Genomic DNA, 14,944 nt, shown 5'->3' on the forward strand with positions numbered 1-14,944 from the left:
AATTCAAAGCTCTTGGTACAGGCCTGCAGCCACAGGAATGAAAGCCATAAGAAATTGAACTAAAGGTGTACAGAAGTCAGAGCAGGCCATTGAAGTTTATTTTCAAATTTATTTTCTTGCTTTTTCTATTGCCGTTCTCCTTGGTGAGTTACATGGAAAAGAGGAACAATCACTTTCTCCAAAGTGTCTGCATAATGGACGTTTCCAATTAGTCAGAATTCTGCTGATGGAAATGTTTATAATAAGTCAAGTCGCAGACGTCTGAAATGATTTGCCAAGATCACCCAGACAGACTGTCATTAAATATTAATGTATAGCCCTCTGGCCATACTCATTTTTTATGTCTAGTCAGGAGAGTATGGGTAGAAAGCAGAAAAAAATACACTTGTATGTCACTCTTCATTTTCTAGATTCCTTCATTGTGTGTTGAATGTATGCACATATTTGCTTATTCAACATGTTGAAACACCTACTATGTGCCAGGTCGCTTTTAGCAGTGATTACTGGATAGTCTAAGTCTGAAATCTGGTATGGATGGCTTGCTCTGAAAAGTTACCAGCACTGATGTGGAGTTGATAGTAGTTACACATAAAGGCAATCATTATGTAGTACAATGCCTCAGGAATTTCAGCGTTAGAGTCAGCCAGCACACTTTCACAGGACCTGTAAAGTAGCCTCTTCACTTCAATTTAAATGTCTTAATCAGAAACTGGGAACTGATGCAGCAATATCTGGCAGATAGGATTGCTTTGAAATTCATATTTTGTAAGTTTCAGTAGCTGATTTGGATTGCCTGCAAACAGTGCCCTTTTTGACATTTCAGTAAAACATGTCAGAACACAAAGACAGGTTACTCTTTTGAAGGTCTGTTGAACCCAGAGCACCAACTCGAGGTAACAACTAAATCAAAGCGAACTCGTGATGGTTTACAGTGAGGATGTGTACAAGGAAGGAGAAAAGCCCACGATGCTCAAGAGTCATATTACAAAGCAGTATTTTATGCTGTGCGCAGGCTGGTCTGCAAGGCCTTCACATGAATTTATATGGAGGAGCAAGTGAATGACAACCTAAATTTATTGATCTCTCCTACCGACCCAAAATATTTTCTGTTTTTTCAGTCGGTCCAGTTTTATTGAGATATAATTGACATATGACATTGTATAAGTTTAAGATATATAATATAATATTTGATATACTGGGGGTGCCCCAAAAATGCATACACATGACTTGTATTCATCTTTTGTTATTGATATACATTGAGGATTATAATTTTAATATACTTTTTTCCTTTCTTAAAGTGTGTATACATTTTTGGGGCACCCTCTGTGTGTGTGTATGTATACTATATATATGTGTATATATATATATATATATGTGTATATATATATACATATATATACACACACACACGAGTATATAGTAAAATGATTACATAGTGTATAAATATATGTACACACTACATAAATATATACACACACACACCATATATATATATATATATGATATATACATATATATATCATATATATATATATGGTGAAATGATTACCACAATAAGTTTAGGTAACATCCATCACCTCATATAGTAACAATTTTTTTTCCCTTGCCATGAGATCTATCCTTACAACTTTCAAATATACAATACACTATTGTTAACTATAGTCATCATGTTGTACATTATATCCCCAGAAATTATTTATCTTATAACCACAATATTTTCAAAGAATGCACCATTGCTTATATTTCAATCATCAGATGATTTTTCTAGAGTACCATTTCTCAAAATATAGCATGAAGGTCACCAGAATTGGAAACGTAGATGTACGAGGAACAAAAAAAAGTGGCAATTCCTGAAGTGCGCTCTAGATCTACTTAATCCAGGTTTCTGTGGTGGGGCTTGAGAAATTGCATTTTAACCACAAAATTTGAGGAATCATGGTAATTTTTAACTCGGGGTTACAAGATATATGGTCTTCAGAAAGACATACATTCTTATGCAAATTTTTGAGTATGTCAATATTTGTTTTTCTAGTAAGATTTATAGTTTTCTTTGAACTGTTCTGTGATGTCAAAACAATTAAAATGAAACTTAAATCCTGGACCTTGAGCTCATAGTTCACTAAGCATCTACTTCTGCTTTTATAGTTGTTGTTATTGTTGCTATTTACTCTAATTCATTTTGCAAATAACCCAAGTTAATCTAGGGAGCTGGGTGGGGTTTCCTTAAGAAGTGATGTTAGACCAAAAGAAGCAAGGACAGTGAGTTGATTCTGGAGATGCAGGCCTCACCAGACTATTTGTGATTTCATAGGCATGTTAAGGTTTCCTCTGGGATGCCATTGAAGTGTTTTTGGCAGAAATACTGATTTCAGGGTTAAATTTGTTTACTTTGAAGAAAAAAAAAAACTGTTGTCACACTGTAACATATAAGAGGAAGGTAAGTGTGAATATAAGAGGAACAATTAGAAGGGGGTTTTAGTATTCTATGCGAGCTATGGTGGTAACTTGAATTAAGAAATATATGAATGGGCGATGAATAGGAGAAAGAGATTGAAGTGCAGTAAAAATCTTTAGGTACTGCTGGATTTTATTGAGAGAATGAGGGAGAGAAAGTATCAACTTTCACTCATGGCTTTCTGGCTTGTTCAACTAGAGTGAACACAGTGCTTTCACCAACACAAGGAACCCTGAGAGAGAGGGAGTTTCATGGTGTGGAAAGCAGAATGAGGTGTTTAGTCTTGGATATGTTGAACTTTAGTTTCCTTTGAGAAAATGAAATGGCCACCTCTTGTAGGCAGTTGAATATAGTATGTCTAGAATTCAAATAAGACATCAGAACTGACGGTATACAATTTGGAAAATATCTGGACTCCTAACTTTGTCTTAATCTTACCTCATTAATTCCATGGTCACCATCCCAATACTTCCAGAGATCTTCACAGAAACGTTTGTCTAAAGAAATGCATTTGCTAAATATAAACCTATATGTTTTCAAAAGACAGCTGGTAAGGCATCACTTCTTTTTAAGTTTCCCTGTTTAATATCAGTTTCAGACCATCATCAAATTTACTCCCAATAATCTAAAGTTCCAGAATCCATTCTACCAATTTGTGTGTGGGTGACATAAGTAATTTTCCCTTATTCTGTTAGATTTTTGTGTTATGCCTCTCCAATGAGATTTCAAAACTCCTGAGGGAAAACAAACAGCTTTTTTCTTCTATAACATCTTTCATAAAAATGATTTCAGAGCAGAAGGCTGAGACAGTGATTGTATTTTTCTATAACTAGCAAAGCCAACATTGGGGGACATTTAATAACAAATGTAAAATATAATTAGAATCACAAGAAAAATAGCAAATGTTGAGCCAAATTTAGGAAAACAGAGTGTGCACAATGGACCATAAATCTTTGCAGTGGGGATCAAATGAAACAAGTATGAATGCACTTTGGAGTGTCTGAAACGAATTCAACATGATGGAGCAGAAAGAACAGAGATTTTAAGGTCAAACTGGCCTGGAATTAAAGGGACTTTTCCTATTATTTATCATCTGTATGACCTTGGGTTTGTGAATGAACTTTATGAGTCTGTTGGGAGTCCTCTAACAGAGGCACTGGACATCCCTGTCAGTCCTTACTGGCTATCCCAAACTGTAAAGCCTAACTGTCCTCTGACCTTGAAGTGTTCCTTTCTTTTAGCTACCATGTTTCCCTGGAAATAAGACCTAGCCAGACAATCAGCTCTAATGCATCTTTTGGAGCAAAAATTAATATAAGACCTGGTATTATATTATATTATATAATATTATATAATATTATATTATTATATTGACCAGGTCTTATAGTAAAATAAGACCGGGTTTTATATTAATTTTTGTGTCAAAAGATTCATTAGAGCCGATTGTCTGGCTAGGTCTTATTTTTGGGGAAACATGGTAGTTGTGTATTCTAAGAAGTAGATAAAGACAATCACAGTAGTGTAATGAGTGATATTTGCTCCTATCACCTATATAATGGGTGTAATTATTCTATCTCATAGTATTATGACAGTGATGCAGGGATTCACATTTTGATAGACTTTTGAGAAAAGCTAATTCCAACTCTCCCACATCATTGTAGCAGAGGTGTCGTCCTTCAATTAAGTACAAACATGACCAGTTCAGGCAGTTACTTTTACCTCAAGGAAGATTGGCAGTGGAATACCAAGGCCTGGAGGCTACGGAACAGAGGAAGGAAAGATGATTTTGTAAAACACAGTTTTCAATGAGAAATGCTTGTGCAAAGGCAGAGGATCATAGTGACTCATTTTATAATTGTTCATGCATTACATCACTATCGGATACTGTGTACACATAGGGCTTTCATCTTGTAGCCTAAAGGTGCCTTCCGAGAACAGATCTTTTCAAGTTTATCCTTGACGAATGAAGTGTCAGCCTTAATTCACAGGTTTAATCAAGTGAGAATTTAGATTTCATTTCCAGAGTTAAAGACAGAAATTTACCTGGTTAAGTTGGGCATGATTTCCCTTTGAATTTCCAGTGCAGTCTTCTGACTGTATTCAGGAGAAAAGATGGAATAACAAGAATTTTAGGGAATGAAAGCACCACTGAGAGAAGTCACTGAGGATTCATAAAGGACAAAGCATCTAGACTAGGATAATCCTAAATTACCAAACAAACACCACCTGAAAACCTTTGCTTACCTGATTGCAAACCTTTTTTTTTTTTTTTGTAATCACTGATTTCATTTAAGGACTGCCTAAGCTTTTATATAATGGAAACTTAATCATTTTAGATCTTATAAGACTACAATTTACTTCCACAAGATCATCTAAAGCAATATTTTCTACAAATCATTTAACTCTCTCACTCCTGACACCCCAGCCCCACTCATTTACTTTAATTTCAGAGTTTAAAACATAGATGCCTTCCAGGTGGCTTACATATTTATCTAAATTGGAAACTGCAAACTGAAATTATGTGTCCTTCCACTAAAAAGGCTCAATGAGTCATGTTCTATTTCTTCTTATTATTAAAATTCTCTGAAATATCATATGCCAACCCTTATCCTCAAAGATGACTCTGCCAGTGGCAACCAGTAAGAAAAAACAAAAACTTGTCATATAATTGTTTTTCAAAAAAGGTGATGAATTTCTGTAAATCTCTCCACACCTTCTTAGCTTGAGATTTGCACTCAATAGAACTTTCTAAGTGTATAGAGCATATAAAATGTATTATATATGTTGGATTGAGGTTTGCAAAACAAGTTGTTTTCTAGTAGGGACAGGACTATGGCCGCACATGTGTGAGACTGATAAGAGTAAAGTGGAAGTAAACATGTTTATGTTTAGAGCATATACATGAAAGTAAACATGTGTATGTTTTTGGGTGAAACTGAGCATAACAAAATTGAGTTGTAAACACGTTCACCTAAGAGGTAAACAACTCCTGGTAAACAACTCTGGTTATCACCTAAGAAGTAAACAAGTCCAAGGAAAAGAGGATAAAAGCAGAACTCCAGAGCAATGCTGTAAGAAGTCTGACTGGGTACTCTGGCTAAGATCCTCTACAAGGTGCAAGCCACGATATTCCAGGACTCTCTGAAGTTCTTTCATGCAAGACCAGCTTGCCCCAGACCCATCTTGGGCCCAGTCGCCTCTCCCGGACCAGGGACCCTCTCCATCCCGATTGACTGTGGGACTTGGTTTGTTATTAAATTCTATCCTATTCTGTATAACCTTCTGTGCTTACCAGAGCTTTGGCTTCTGGAGGGACATTGGTTCCCAAATAAAGCTGTGTTACTCACTTTATCTGAACCTGTGCATCAGGACTTTGTTCCCCACTCGTGTCAGGAGTACCACACAGGGATGCAGGGCCCTGCACAGGGGTTACTGTCCCCTTGACTTTCAGGAATAGCCTGAAATGTGGCGACTGGCCTTACAGGCGCTCGCGCCATTAAGCAAACCAGGGACACAGTCCTAGTTTCAAAAGATGATTTTTTTCAGCCTCATTATACAAATTTAACCTAGTTGTAAATTGAGGATACTACGATGAAATTAATGCATGTACCTGTTGCCAGAGGCTCACGGGAATATCCCAGAGAGGACTCAACCCAGAGCAGTGGCGACTGGGTTCTTGTCTCCATGCAAGAAAGAATTCAAGAGTGAGACAGATGCAGGAAAGCAAAAGCAATTTATTGAGAATGAAAGTACACACTTGAGAGGAAAGTGTGGGTGAACTCGAGAACGAGTGGCGCTGAGAAAATCACAATCAGGGGTACTTATCCCTCCTGGGGAGGAATTGGTGACATCCCATTGATCTGATTCATTCATCTTCTCCCCCTGAGTGGGACCCTTAGTTTCCCACGTTTTCTTCCTTATTTGGTTCTCCCGGAACAGTCATGGTGTCAGATGCATGATGGGAGTCGTAGTAACCTCAATGCAAATGACATTAAAATTAGCTAAAGGTCAGGCCCTGGTCATAGGGATTAACCTCGCTGGACGAAACTGGTTCTTATTTTTCTCCAGCTGCAGGTGCTGGATACTTTTGTAACCGGTGAAGTACCTTACATTGTATCCTGGAGGGGGTTGTCCATGTCCTAGGTTATCTATACTGCTGCATATCCAACAAAGATTTATACAACGAGTCTTATATTCATAGCTCTGTTCAAGACATTGATTGTAAAATTAATTATACAACTTTGTTCTCAAAAAAGTATCAGATAGTAGAGGAAATCAGCATCAAAACATAATTATATTGCTATGTACCAAGAGTAATGATAGAAAGATAACAGGTTATTATAAAGATTTTAGAAGTAGAAGGGTATTTAACCTGGAGTTAAGAGTAAGGTTATTAAGGAAGATTTTACCGAGGTTGGCAATCCATAAATTGAGTTATGAAGGATGAAGAGGAATCAGCTGATAGGAAGGGCCTCTTCCAAGCAAAGATTCATAAGCATCTATGTCACAAATTAGACACAGAGCAGTCAGATGCTGTTATAGTGAATTCCAAACCTGGAGAGGTAGACAGAGGTTATATTTTAGAGAACCCCACATCCAACCTTAAGGAGCTTAACTCATACATGGTAAATGATGGAAAGAAAGCATGGGGTTCTGAGCAAAAACAAGAGTGGCACATCTATATTTTCATTTTAGTGTGAATGTAGTCAATTGTGGTAAGCAAACTAATGGCAAAATGAACTAAGATAGATGAGGTTGAAGGTAATCCATAAAATAAAGAATGACAACATTTAGTTTTTCATATTGGTGTACACACCAAATATAGCACAAGACTAACATAATGGCTCACACTTATTTAAAATACAATTTGAGAAAGTATATTGCAAAGGAAAAGTAATTACATTTTGGCAATCACTTAATATCCAAGCTTCTGTAATTTTGGGGTGATAATACCTATTTTAATTCATTTATCAGGATTAAAGAAGCGAAACTATAGATAGCACCTGTTCAGCAGTCATTGGACTAGACAGTTAGAAGATAAGGCAGAGTCAAGAGGGTAGGTGTTCTAAGAATATATATGTATAGATGAGTTATAACTCACAAATGTCATAAAATACAGAAATAAAACCCATGATTCTCAGGGCCACACCATTTTAAGGGGTGCAGCCTATCTGTTAGACTTTTACACATAGGTCTTTTATGTAAAATTTTACACATTGGACTTCCATGTAAAATTTTTGTTGAATAATGGTTGAATTAATGAATGGTTGAATGTTGAATTGTTGAATAAGGAAAAAGGGAAGGGAGGAAAGAAGGAAGGAAAGAAGGAAGTGAAACAAGCCAAAACCTCTTCATTGAATTCTTTCTTTAATAATTTTCATTAAGTAAAATTAGTCTTATTAATTTTGTATTAATTGTTCTCATACCCTTTCTCCTCCCCACACTTCCCCATCACCTGCCTAAAACATTTTTAACTATCATTTTTAACTAAGTATTGGGGGATACTTACAGCATCTAGTGGGGAGAGGCCAGGTTTGCTGAAACACATCCTATAGTACACAGGACAGCGTCTCACAAACACTTCTGGCCCCAAATGCCAATAATGTCAACATTGGAAATCTCTGAACTAGATTAACATTATTTTAGAGAGGCATGAATGGCATTTTGTAAAATAGCCGTTTGTCCTCCTATACTGCAACTGAGAAGCTAAGGCCTAAGTAATGAATTATAAAAGCACTTATATATATTAGAAAAAGCTTTGTTTAAAAAAATGCAGTTAGTCAAAATACAAATTTAGTTTATTTTATACAATTTTTTGAACTCAGTGTCACATGATTTCTAATTTTCTCATCCGATCAGCTACATATTTAGCTGCTTCTCTTGCCTTTATTTAAAAAGAGAACTTTTTAAAAATTGAAAGAGAGAAACAGCCAAAGTCTGCTTTCTCTGTGAAATTGTATACTTTGAGGACCCAGCCCACCAACAGTGCACCTAACAGCTTCCCCCCATTATAAATGAACTTCAGGGTCAGAAAGAGAGAAGGGGGCAGAGGAAGACTTAAGAGGCTGACAGTTTTATTGCTCGTTATAGATTGAAACAAGAAGATGGAAAGATTATCTCAGGACGCATTGCTTTGATTCTACCATCAGGGGGAAACAATATCTGAAGGCTAAAAAGTTAAGTAGAAAAGTTGTAAACTTGAAAAAAAAAAATCAGGCCATCATTCAACAAATACATCAATTCTTGACACGTTCAAGTCAGATGTAAAATATGAAAAGTGGCCTGAAGGAAACAACGATGACAGTTTTGAGGAACCTCGAATACCAGGGGATTCAGATAAGGAATGTGATCGTCTGAATAAGTTGCGTAAAAATTGAAAAGAATAGACACTGTGTAGAATTTTCTAAAAATACTGCTTGGGTGGATTGGCTGTGCAAATGCAATGACAAGACGTTAAATAATTTATAGTCATAAAAATGTGTTCAAAATATAGCTAAACGTAGTACATTTTGTAAATTAATTCTATGAAGTATCATGTTACACTTTTTTGGGGGTCAAGTAATATGGCAGGTTGGGGTTTGTTTTCTACCTTATCCCTCTTTAGTTGTTGACTATATTACTTTACTCAAACCCTATCCTGACAAGTAGCACTGGGTGAAAAATTAGTTGAATTGTATTGACTTGCACTACACTGTTGTCTTCTGATTATTTTTAACCTCCTTAAATAACCCAGAGGCTTCTCATTTTTTCCTACTCCCAGGGGTTCAACTGTCATCTATATGTTAATAATTCTTAAACTTGCATTTCTTTCTAGCCTACTTCATTATTTCTAACTTCTTCCTATGGACAGCACACCTCTTCCATTATTTCATCTTGACGAATGCCTTCCAAACTCCCAAAATAGTAATTTCGAAGACATCTGTGATAATCCCTGATGTCTTGAAAGATGAGCTGAGACTTTGTACATAAAGAGGAAAGGAGAATGACTCTAAGGTCTTGAGAACATGGGTCCAACCTATCTATATATATGTTAATATGTCCAAAATTGGCCAAGACAACAAGTGAGGTAGAGATTGTCCAGTGTACGTGCCATTTGAGCTAGCAATGATCTTGGCAGGAGCTACTTCCATGGTGTGTTGAGAAAGAATAATCGGACATCGGGAGCAAAGAAAAGAATGGGAGATAATGTCAATTTCACTAGCTCTTTCTGTCTATTACCTTGCAATGAACATGGTATATAGCAGACACTTATTAAAGATCTGTTGAACACGTGACTAAGCTGCAACTCAGAAGCTCCAATCTCTTTGGCCAGCTTTTTTGTTTGTTCGTTTTTAATGAAAAGGACCATATAGTAAATATATTAGGCTTTGTGGGACATAGAGTCTCTATTCCACTCTGTTTTTGTAGGGCACATGCAGCCATAAAACACCATTGCATCCCATGGGGTCATTCAGGATAGAACTTCTATTAACACCTGCTCTCATATCTATTCACTTTGGATTATTAATGTCTGCATTCTCTGCTTTCTCCCATTTTATTGTCTGTCCATACCCTTAGTTAAGGCTGACCTCTTTCTCTCTAAGGTAGATCCTATTCCTTTTTTTCTTAGGAATGCCGTGCTATCAGTTGCCCTCTCTGCCTTGTATTAATTTTTTTTTCTATCTCTTGAATTAATTGTACCATCGCACACACTGTTGTTTCTCTCATTTTATTGCAGAGGAACTTCCCTTGATTTCACGTGTCCCCTCCTGCTCTCAGTCCAACTTCTTGGTCTCTTTAAAGCAACATTCCTTGACAGAATTGTCTGTACTCGCTGTCTGCATGTCCTCGTCTCCTGTTCTCTACTAAATCCACCCCTCCAAACAGAATTTTGTCTTTATTACTGCATCACACAAAAAAACGGCCCTCGTCGGTGTTCTCAATGCCCTCTGCATTGCTAACCTCAATGGTCAATTCTCATTCCCCAACTTATTTGACCACCAAAATCATTTGACATAGCTGACTCCTCCCTAAAATACTCTTTCCATGGCGTCCAGGACATCATGCTCTCCTTATTTTCTTCCTACAGTATTAACGCCTCATTCTCAGCCTTCTGTGTTTTTCCCTTTTCATCTCTTAAAATGTTTGACAACTGAGTACTCCAAAGAATTTCTTAACTTCTCTACCGTCACCCACTTTCTTGATGACCTGATCAAATTTTATGTCTTTAAGTAATTATGTACTTACTGATAACTGCCAAATGTATACGTCCGCCCATATACTTAAGATCGCTCTACTCAATATATACTCACTATCTCCATTTGTATGTCTAAGTCTCATACTAAACCGAACTTCTGATATCCTCTCATACCCCTACCCCACCAAAAAACATCTTCCCACTCTGCCTCATTGTAATTTATAACAAGTCCATCGTTCTACAAAACTTGGAGTCATCTGATTTTTGACTTATTTTTCTCCGACCTCTCACATCCAATCTATCATTATTTATTACCTCTTAAGTCTATAGTCAAAAGAAACACATAATCTTAACCACATTATACCACTAAAAATGCTTCTATTGTGGCCATGTCATCATTTTTTCTCACTTAGATGACTGCAAACACTGCATAAGTAAACTATTTGTTTTAGCCCTTTCCCCAGCCCAGCCACAGTCTAATCTCAACAGAGCTGCTTAAGTGATCCCGCTAAAACTAAACTACAACTTTCCAATCATTCTCCCTGTTACTTAAATTAAAATCCAAAGCCCTTACAGTGTATTGCAAGCTTTACATGATCTGGCCTCTATTAACCACCTGGCCATGTTTCTTATGATTCTACTACTTGCTCAATCCATTCCAGCCACATTTGATCTTTCCACTCATACACAAACCATTGCAATCACACTTCAGACTCAGGGCTTTTATACTTGCTAATTCTCCTGCCTGCAATGCTCCCTTCACTCCATATACTCACCTGTCTATAAGACTTACTTCCTTACTTCCTTCAGGCGTTTGCTCACAGGGCACTTTCTTATTGAGACTTCCCCTTAGTACCCTATTTAAACTTGCAATTGGGAACAGAGCAAATGCTCAGTTAATTTTCATTGTATAAGTGAAAGAATAGATGCATGGATTGAAGAAATTTCATGAATTGAATAGAATGTTATAGTGGTCACAGATATGATCTGATGTTCCTTCTCCCAATATGGACCATTGCCCCCAGTTTTTCTATACCCTTCAATCTTTTAACGATTATAATTTCCCCCTAAAATGTCTCAAGAGAAACCAAGGAGAAAACATATATGGCATTGAGTTACTACTCCAGCTGTTGTATGGACATCACTACTAGCTACAGAGCTCATAATTAAATAAAATTCCTGGACATCTTGATTATGTCCAATATTGGTTTGCTAATCATAGAACTTTAAAATCACAAAGAGACTAAGTAATATTTTGCGATCAGTAACATTCAAGTACTAACACTGGGTTTTACAAGCTTCTAAATGTTAAAGAATTTTTTGAGTCCAACAGTACTAGGAGAATACTGCCCTGTTAAGGTCATTTACCCATTAAGTGGGGAGGAGAAAGGCATCTGCCTGAGGATGTGTAAGTAGAAGGACATGGGGAATGCACCTTCGATGGCTCAGTTAGTTCCTTCTCCTTAAGGTTGTTCATCTCCAATGACCTCTCCTTTTGCCATTGCTCTTGAATTAGAGTAGGATCGGAAAGGACCTGAGTTTGAGGCCTAGAATGATTCTTATGGAGACCTTAAGAACAAATACTTTCAGAAATTTCCTCCATGTACAATGATAATGTCTGTACATTTTCCAGACATAATTCATAAATCTAAAATGCTGTTCTACCTTAATCGGGAATTTGATGCATTTTTGGCAAGGGTCGGGTAGATCTGTGTTTGAATTTGGGTTCCACCAGCTGGATCTGTGATGCTGAATACAATATTTTTCCTCTCTCACCTTCAGTTTCCTCACCTGCAAAACATATAATACATATCAGCCATCACACAGTGTCTTTATGAGAATGAAGTAAAATTTAAGCCATGTCTCTACCACATGGCTTTTACAAATACGTATTTGTTAATCTCATTCTCCCCTTAGATTTACAAAGATAATTGAGAACACAAACCTAAACTCAAAATTGAGCTTTGGTCCATACAGAATGAACTGATAGAAACTAAATTGTCCTGTTTTCACCAAAACGCCCATGACACCTTAAATTTGAGTTTATTATTTTCAAACATGGATCGCAGAATTCCAAGAGTAAAATGTTCATCGTCCCATTATGTTAATTTTCTAAGCCAAAACTTATTTATTATTTCACTGCATGTTATGTTTTATCTTTGCTATTTTTTCCATAACACAAAAAAATTAATAATCAAACTATCTTATGTGGACATTTTGACAAAAGCTCATGTGTATAAAATTCTTCAGGGGTTAACAATTATATTTATAGTTTGATCCTCACAGCAATTCTGAAAAGGGAATGTTATTATTATTCCATTAATAATTTTAAGAAATGATGCACAAAACATATTAGGAGACATGCCATAATCTCAGCTGCATAGTGATAGAACTTAAGCTCGAATCGAAGTATTTCGTTTCTAAAGAAATATCTCATTTTAATTATACTCCTCTTTCTGTAACCTTAATTATCTCCCGTTACTACAAATAAACAGCATCCTAAAATTAGGAATTCTGTGTAAGACATGTGTAATAAGATAAATGTGTGGGTTTATTTATTCCTAGTTGAGCTTTGCCTCCATCATGACCCACAGTTGTCTGTGAATTTAGTCAATGGATGTCTAGTGGTATAGTCCCAGGGAAGCTGTGTGGTACAAAGAAAAAAGATTTAGTTTCCATACAATTATCTGCATGAAATTGGGCACATTCCCTACAAACCATTTTCCATACAGCAGGCAAGGTGTATTTTTTTATGCAAATCTGACTAAATGTCTTAATTTGGGTTCTTCCAAAATCAGACCCCAAAACAAGGGTTGATGGACATGTAGATTTCATCGAAGGCAATCCCAGAAAGTACAATGAGGGAATAAGGCAGTGAAAGCAGGAAGGGACGAAAGCCTGTAAGTGGTGCGTTAATGGAGAGTTTACCTCTGTGGGTAAGTAGATGTCAACCCTTCGGCCAGTCTCAGAACTCATATGGAACACAGCCTAGAATTGTTCCAGAGTGACAAGGGAGCAATTGTCATGGCTTATTGTTTGAGTGTTGTCCTTGAATGTTTAACCCCCTGGCACATCAGGAGTGTCCACTGTGCCAACACGGCATGCTCCCACAAGAAAAATCCTGGCAGAAAAATGCAGGTGCTTGAGGTAGAAACCCAACTGAGAGTGTAAGAACTGTCCAGCAAGTCAGCTGACCTAGAGCATTTGCTGATCTGCAGGGTTAGGGCTGAGCATTGATAATATCATGTATAATAGGTGATGACTACAGTTTTAGAACAACTTGTACTTATATGTATCACCTTTTGCTGTAGTGACATCTTAGGATCCATATTCTCCATAAGACCTGAACTTGTGATATCAGAACCACTTGTGTCTTATTCACTAGTCTATTGCCAGTATCATAGTTTATAGTAGCTTCTCAGTAAATATCTGTTGATTCAATGGAAGAAATTTAACATTTAACAACTTTCCTCGGGTATACCTGACTAAATCATACATACTTAAAGTGAATAATTTGTTGACATATACATATATTTGTGTGAAACCACCACTACAATTAAAATGAATGTAACCATCAGCTCTGAAAATTTGTGCCTCCTTGCAATGCTTTCCTCTTGCCTTTCCCCACAGCTATTTTATTTTACATTACCTAGGATTTGTATAAATATAATCGCATTGTATGAACTCTTTTTTTACCACTCTGTTTTCTTGGACTCAACATAATTACTTGGACATTTCTCAATGTTTTTATATGTATCAGTATTTCATTCCTTGTGATTGTTGAGTAGTATCCCATTGTGGGGTATACCACTTTGCTGATTCATCTGTTGATGGGCATTTGAGTTGTTTCCAGTTTCTGGCTATTAAAAATAAGACTGCTATAAATATTCATATGCAAGTTGTTGTATGGGCATTTGTTTTTATTTCTCTTGAGTAAATATATAAAATGGACTACTGTACCACAATGTAAGTATATATTTAAATTTTAAGACACTACTAACTGATTTCTAAGATAGTTTTTATATTTTATATTTGCACCAGTGTTCATGTAAATTGCAGTTCCTTCACAGTTTTGCCCATATTTTGTGAGCTCAGTCTTTTAAATGTTTGTCATGCTGACACATGCTTCATGGTTATCCAATGTGGTTTTAATTTGCTTTTCTCTAATGACTAATGATATTATCTTTCCACATGCTAAATTGCTATTGATACATATTCTTTGGTGAAGGGTCTATTAGTATCTTTTGCCTATTTTTTTTTTATTGAGTTGTTTCTGTTTTGAGTTTCAGAAGTTCTTCGTGCAAGTCATTTAT

General features: G+C 36.4%; 1 pseudogene across 1 annotated transcript in view; it reads left to right on the forward strand.

Moving 5' to 3' along the window:
* Positions 1-6,891: 6,891 nt before the first annotated feature.
* The window catches only part of LOC308506901 (metalloendopeptidase OMA1, mitochondrial-like), a 111,279-nt pseudogene continuing 103,226 nt past the window's right edge, over positions 6,892-14,944 (forward strand). The window contains exon 1 of the transcript in view: positions 6,892-7,080. The product of the transcript in view is annotated as a metalloendopeptidase OMA1, mitochondrial-like (transcript). The remainder of the gene's footprint in view (positions 7,081-14,944) is intronic.

Source organism: Rhinolophus hipposideros, assembly GCF_964194185.1.
Source record: "Rhinolophus hipposideros genome assembly, chromosome: 13".
Lineage (NCBI taxonomy): Eukaryota > Metazoa > Chordata > Mammalia > Chiroptera > Rhinolophidae > Rhinolophus > Rhinolophus hipposideros.